Here is a 7,528-nt window from a genome sequence, read left to right on the forward strand (position 1 = left end):
GCCAGGTATAAGGGAAAGGTGAGAACCAATCACTGACAACAAGATAGCAAGAGGAAAGTGAAAGAACTTACTCCAGGGAAACCAAGACAACCTGGCAACACTAGAACCCAGCTCTCCTATCACAACAAAGAGCAGAATGCCAAACACTCCAGAAAAAGAACACTCAGACCTGAAATCTTGAGTTCTTTGTATAACTTGGATATTAGGCCTCTATCTGATGTGGGGTTGGTAAAGAACTTTTCCCACTCTGTTGGCTGCTGTTTAAATTAACTCAAACAAATCAGTAGCCTTCATCTACTCAAAGGTCAAATATGTGTAAAAAAATTAGGGAAAAGAGACCCTTCACAATAGTCACAAAAAATATGAAATAGTTTGCTGTGACTCTAACTAACCAAGTAAAGGACCTGTATGACAAGAACTTCAAACCTCTAAAGAAGAAAATTGAGGAAGATCTCAGAAAATGGAAAGATCTCCCATGCTCATGGATTGGAAAGATCAACATTTTAAAAATGGCTATCTTAACAAAAGCAATCTACAGATTCAGTGCAATCCCCCTCAAAATTCCAACACAGTTCATCATGGAACTGGAAAGATCAATGTGCAATTTCATCAGGAGTAACAAAAGACGTAGAATAGCAAAATCCTTCCTCAACAACAACTAAACATCTGCAGGAATCACTATTCCTGACCTCAAGCTTTATTACAAGGCAATTGTGCTGAAAACTGCATGGTCCTGGTACATAAATAGACACGTACATCAATGGAATAGAATAGAAGATTCAGAAAGGAGCTCTCATGTATATGGTCACCTGATTTTTGACAAAGGAGCTGTAAACATTCAATGGAAAAAGGACAGCCTATTCAACAAATGGTGTTTGTCCAACTGGCTTTCAGCATGCAGAAAAATGAAAATTGACCATTTCTTATCTTCTTGTAAAAAGCTCAAGTGTAAGTGGATCAAAGATCTCCACAATAAACCAGATACACTGAAACTATTAGATGAGAAAGTAGAGAAAACCTTAGAACTCATAGGCACAGGAGAAAATTTCCTGAACAGAACAACAATGGCTGGAGCTCTAAAGTCAAAGATTGATAAATGGGACTTAATGAGATTGCAAAGTTTCTGTAAGGCTAAAGCCACTGTCAAGAAAACAAAACACAGTCAACAGAGTGGGAAAAGATCTTTACCAACCCAATATCAGATAGAGGCCTAATATCCAAGGTATACAAAGAACTCAAAAAGCTACACACCAGAGAATTAAACAACCCTTTTAAAAAATGGGGTACAGACTTAAACAAAAAGTTCTCAATCGAGGAATATGGAATGACTGATAAGCATCTAAGGAAGTGCTCAAAAATCCTTAGCCATCAGGGAAATGCAAATCAAAACAACCCTGAGATTCCACCTCACACCAGTCAGAATGGCCAAGATTCAAAAATCAGATGACAACAGATGTGGGCGAGGATGTGGAGAAAGAGGAACACTTCTCCACTGTTGGTGGGGTTGTAAACTGATAAAACAACTCTGGAAATTAGTCTGGTGGTTCCTCAGAAAAATGGACATAGTACTACCTGAAGACCCAGCTACTCCACTTCTGGGCATATACCCCAGAGACACTCCAACAAACAACAAAGATACATGCACCACAATGTTCATAGCAGCTCTATTAATAATAGCCAGATGCTGGAAAGAACACAGATGTCCTTCAGTAGTTGAATGGATACAAAAATTTTGGTACATTTACACAGTGGAGTACTACTCATATTAGAAACAATGACTTAACGAAGTTCTTAAGAAAATGGGTGATTCTAGAGAATATCATCCTGAGTGAGATAACCCAGTCACAAAAGAACAGACATAATATGCAGTCACTGATAATGGGATACTAACCCCACAAAGCTCTGAACACTCCAGAAACAACCCACAGACTGTATAAAGTTTAAGAAAGAAAGAATATATTTTAATTAAAATAGAACTTTATCACATCCCCCTCTTCTCCCTACTGCCTCTCCCAGTTTCTCTCCTATCCCCTCAAATTAATAGCCTCTTTTCCTATATTATTGTTACATATATACATATGTGTATGTACCCACAATTACTTAATTACAACCATAAAAATTTATCTGTATACTTTTATTAAAATAATTCTTAAAATTGGTATATTTATCTTTGTTTTTTAAAATAAAATTTTCAATAAAAAACAAAAGACCACCTCACACCTCTTATAATGGCTAATAATAAAAATATAAGTAACAAGTCATGTTGGGAAATGATGTAAAGGCATGGGAACACTTCCTCATTTCTGGGTGAAGTACAGATTTCTACAGCCATAGAAATCAATGTGGAAATATCTCAGAAAATTGGGTATTTATCTGCCTTTGATCCTGCTATACAACTGTTGGCATATATACCAGAAGAAAATAATATTCTGTAATAAGGATACTTGATCTATATCATAGCTGCTTATCCATAACAATAAGAAATTGGAAACCATCTAGATATTCCCCAAAAAAGAATGGACGTCATATTTTTTTTTTGTTCTTTATAGAGAAGTCTTTTTCCTGTTATTTCATGACAAGAAACAACTGCCATACCACAGATAGACAAAAAGAAAACTCAGCAATCTAAAAATTTATGATTGCCAGTTTATGATATCCACAGGTAAGTTTAAAGGCATAACTTTTGTAGAACTTAAGCTGGAGTGGCTAATGTAAATTTGAACGTGGTAGAGCAATAAATTGTTTTTTTTTTTTACACAAAAATCCAATAAGTTTATTATTTTAAATAATCTCTAGGCTCATCCAAAGCACCTTAAGTGTTTACTCAAAAGCTAAAATAAAGGAACATTCCAGGGACTGGGTGGAATTTTAAGTTTGTCATTAGATAGAAGTCATATATCCTTTATTCAAAAGGTGATAGCATTGCAAATCCTCATATCTCTTCTCAAATCTCTGCTTATTAGGTCACTATAAAAGTTCAAATGCCACACTGAAGGGTAGATAGCAGTGTTTCCATATAGAAAAAAGATGCAGACTGTTTTTTTTTTTTTTTATGTAGAAAACTCGTTTTGCATTTTCATTTCTAAGTGGTAATATATTTAATTTCACTGACATTTAAAATTATGTTATATTAGAGCATATCATGAAATCATTTATAATGAAATCACTTATTTTCAAATTTCAAATAAAAGGTAATTTTTTTGTTTGTAAATATATGTATATTTTTATGTTTTCTTTATTTCTTGGACTTCATACAGTCTGTGAGTTGTTACTGGGGGAGTACAAGCCTCTGGGGTTAGCATCTCACTATCAGTGACTGCATATTATGTCTGTTCTTTTGTGACTGGGTTATCTCACTCAGGATGATCTTCTCTAGATGCAGCCATTTTCTTAAGAATTTGGTTAAGTCATTGTTTCTGGTGGCTGAGTAGTATTCCATTGTGTATATGTACCACAATTTTTGTATCCATTCATCTTCTGAAGGACATCTGGGTTCCTTCCAGCTTCTGGCTATTATAAATAGAGCCGCTATGAACATTGTGGTGCATATATCTTTGTTGTGTATTAAAGTGTCTCTGGGGTATATGCCCAGAAGTGGAATAGCTGGGTCTTCAGGTAGTACTATATCCAATTTTCTGAGGTATCGCCAGAAAGATTTCCAGAGTGGTTGTATTAGCTTGCAACCCCACCAACAGTGAAGAAGTGTTCCTCTTTCTCCGCAGCCTCGCCAGCATCTGCTGTCATCTGAGTTTTGGATCTTGGCCAATCTGACTGGTGTGAGGTGGAATCTCAGGGTTGTTTTGATTTGCATTTCCCTGATGGCTAAGGATGTCAAGCACTTCCTCAGATGTTTCTCGGCCATTCGGTGTTCCTCAACTGAAAACGTTTTGTTTAGCTCTGTACCCCATTTTTTAATAGGGTTATTTGATTCTCTGGTGTCTAGCTTTTTGAGTTCCTTGTACACCTTGGATATTAGGCCTCTATCTGATGTGGTGTTGGTAAAGATCTTTTCCCATTCTGTTGGTTGCCGTTTTCTTTTCTTGACAATGTCTTTAGCCTTACAAAAACTTTGCAATCTCATTAAGTCCCATTTGTTAATTTTGACCTTAGAGCTTGAGCCATTGGTGTTTTGTTCAGGAAATTTTCTCCTGTACCTATGTGTTCTAAGGTTTTCCCTACTTTCTCATCTAATAGTTTCAGTGAATCTGGTTTAATGTGGAGATCTTTGATCCACTTACACTTGAGCTTTGTACAAGGAGATAAGAACGGGTCTATTTTCATTCTTTTGCATGCTTAGTGCCAGTTGGACCAGCACCATTTGTTGAATAAGCTGTCCTTTTTCCATTGAATGTTTACTGCTCCTTTGTCAAAAATCAGGTGACCATATACATGAGGACTCATTTCTGGATCTTCTATTCTATTCCATTGATCCACATGTCTATTTCTGTACCAGTACCATGCAGTTTTCAGCACAATTGCCTTGTAATATAGCTTGAGGACAGGGATAGTGATTCCCGCAGATGTTTTTTTGTTGTTGAGGATGGATTTCGCTATTCTAGGTCTTTTGTTATTCCATATGAAATTGCACATTGATCTTTCCAATTCCATGAAGAACTGGGTTGGAATTTTGATGGTGATTGCATTGAATCTGTAGATTGCTTTTGGTAGGATGGCCATTTTTAAGATGTTGATTTTTCCAATTCATGAGCATGGGAGATCTTTCCATTTTCTGAGATCCTCCTCAATTTCTTTCTTTAGAGGTTTGAAGTTCTTGTCATACAGGTCCTTCACTTGTTAGTTAGAGTCACACCAAGGTATATCATAGTTTTTGTAACGATTGTGAAGGGAACGTTTTCCCTAATTTCTTTCTCCACATGTTTGTCCTTTGAGTACAGGAAGGCTACTGATTTGTTTGAGTTAATTTTGTATCCAGCCACTTTGCTGAACTTGTTTATCAGCTGTAGGAGTTCTCTGGTGGAATTTTTGGGGTCACTTAAGTACACTATCATGTCATCGGCAAAGAGTGATGTTTTTATCTCTTCCTTTCCGATTTGTATCTTCTTGATCTCCTTTTGCTGTCTAATTGCTCCAGCCAGGACTTCCAGTACTATGTTGAATAGGTAGGGGGAGAGTGGGCAGCCTTGTCGAGTCTTTGATTTTAGTGGGATTGCTTCAAGTTTCTCGCCATTAAGTTTGATGTTGGCTGTTGGTTTGCTGTATATTGCTTTTATTATGTTTAAGTATGGGCTTTGGATTCCTGTTCTTTCCAGGACTTTTAACATGAAGGGTTGTTGGATTTTGTTGAATGCTTTCTCAGCGTCTAGTGATATGACCATGTGATTTTGGTCTTTGAGTTTGTTTATATGGTGGATTACGTTGATGCATTTCCTTATGTTAAACCATCCCTGCATCCCAGGGATGAAGCCTACTTGGTCATGATGCATGATCGTTGTGATGTGTTCTTGGATTCGGTTTGCGAGGATTTTGTTGAGTATTTTGGACGTCATATTTTTTATCTGCATTTTGATTTGAGGTTGGGTTTATTTGGTATTCTTTTCCTTTCTGGTATCTTTTGTTTGTTTGTATATCATTTGTTTCAAAGAAAACAAAGAAAGTTAGGTAGAAATGTGGGAAGATCTGAGATTTGTACATAAAAGAGTATATTATCAAAACAGCCAATACATTTTCAAAACAGGATCACTTACATTACTTTGTATTTAAATGATCAATTGTATTTGGACTAAATTCATAAAATTTATGTTAAATGTTATGTCACTTTACTGCCATTATTTTATCCTGGTATTGAGAAATTAAAAAGTTGCTAGAAACTACAAAGTCAGTTAGCAGAAGAATTCAGATTCAGTTTCATTTTTAAGTTTCACCCTTCTTAAGATTTATATATTTTTCTTCCTAAAATTATTGATTTATATGTAAATATAGTGTAAATACAAATATACACAATTCATGTTGATATATAAAGTATACTCTTTGAGTTGTTTGTATTGTAAACATAAAGATGTGGCATGTATAGAAGGAAACTATTTAATTTCTTAATATCCCTCTATGTTGAGATGTGATGTGCCCTTTATAGTTTATTCATTCATCATTGGGCAACTATTGAGTTTTCCTGATAAAATATTGCCAAGATGATCATATCTTTCAGATCAAATTGATGTTAGGTATATATTAACTTTCCCTTTTGCTTAAACTAGCTCAGAATTTTTTTCTCTCTGGTCACATAATCCAAAGTCTGTGACTCATCAAGTATTCAAACAGAGTTAGTATGTAAATCAAGAAAATAAAAACAATATTGTGAGGTGTAGAAAAGGCATTTCACATGAATAAAAGTCATATTTCCTTAATTACACTGGTTCTATAAAAACTACTATAAGAACTCTCTGTCAGTGATGATTTTTCCCAAGTTTGTAAACATACAAGCACTGGCCATAATCATGCTTGTAATACATTCTGTGGACATTAAAATGGTCTTTTTTGCAGCAATAAAACTCTGCACAATGTAATTTATCATCAGTGTTTATTATTATTGCAAATTTAGAAAACTACTGGGTAATATGTGATATGTATAACTTCCTTAAAATTGATTTAATTATAAAATATTGTTTGTCAACTGTGAAATAAAAACAAGTTCCAGTGCAGCAGTTCTTTGTGTCTGTTGTTTCTGAAAATGAATAAAGGTGACAGTCAAATCAAGGAGCCAACTGATTTTATTGCTGTCTAATAAAGAGCTTATATAGTACCTATAAAGTCTAAGGTAGCAATGTAAATTATTTACTCTGAGAACCTTGGCTGTGAGATCATTTATATGATCCTAACAGATATGTACACAGCAGGGCCAGAAAGAGCTTGAAAATTATATATCTTTATATTTCTCTACATTTTCTATTTTGGCAAAGGGTAGGTTTTAGGTATACAATCAAAATGTCTATGACAAACTTTCTGGGGCATAGTTACAAAAGCAATGTCTGCAGCATTTAAAATTTTAATTGTGCTTTCCTTTTCCTCTTAAAAAAAAGACACTTTGGATTTCCTATAATTTCTAGTGCATTTCAAAGTATATTGTCAGGCACTTTACTCTTACTGTGTGTAATATGAAATATATGTTAAATTCCACTTTGTTCCACTCAGAGTGTACTAAGACCTATGTGCATAGAAACATAGGAAGTTTATATCCTTGGAAAATACCACAGACAAAGTCAAAATTAGACCATGTAATAATACTCCAACATCTGGCCTACAATGTAGTGAATATCCTGAGGTAAACATTTGTGACAAATATTTTCTCCTTTGAAAAAAAAATGCCAATCAATTATTTGTTTATTTTAAAGTCATCAAATCAAGGTCTCTTGAAGCAAAGAAATACTTCCATAAGCAGGAAATCTGAGTTTTTATATATAGCCTCATAGAAGATATAAAAGATGTTGACATAACTATCACTCCTGCAAAAAATGCCAAAGTAGAGGCCCAAGGAGGAAAATGACAAGTGTCACATATAGAAGAGATCATGGAA

Source organism: Micromys minutus, assembly GCF_963924665.1.
Source record: "Micromys minutus genome assembly, chromosome: 1".
In the NCBI taxonomy this organism is placed as follows: Eukaryota; Metazoa; Chordata; class Mammalia; order Rodentia; family Muridae; genus Micromys; species Micromys minutus.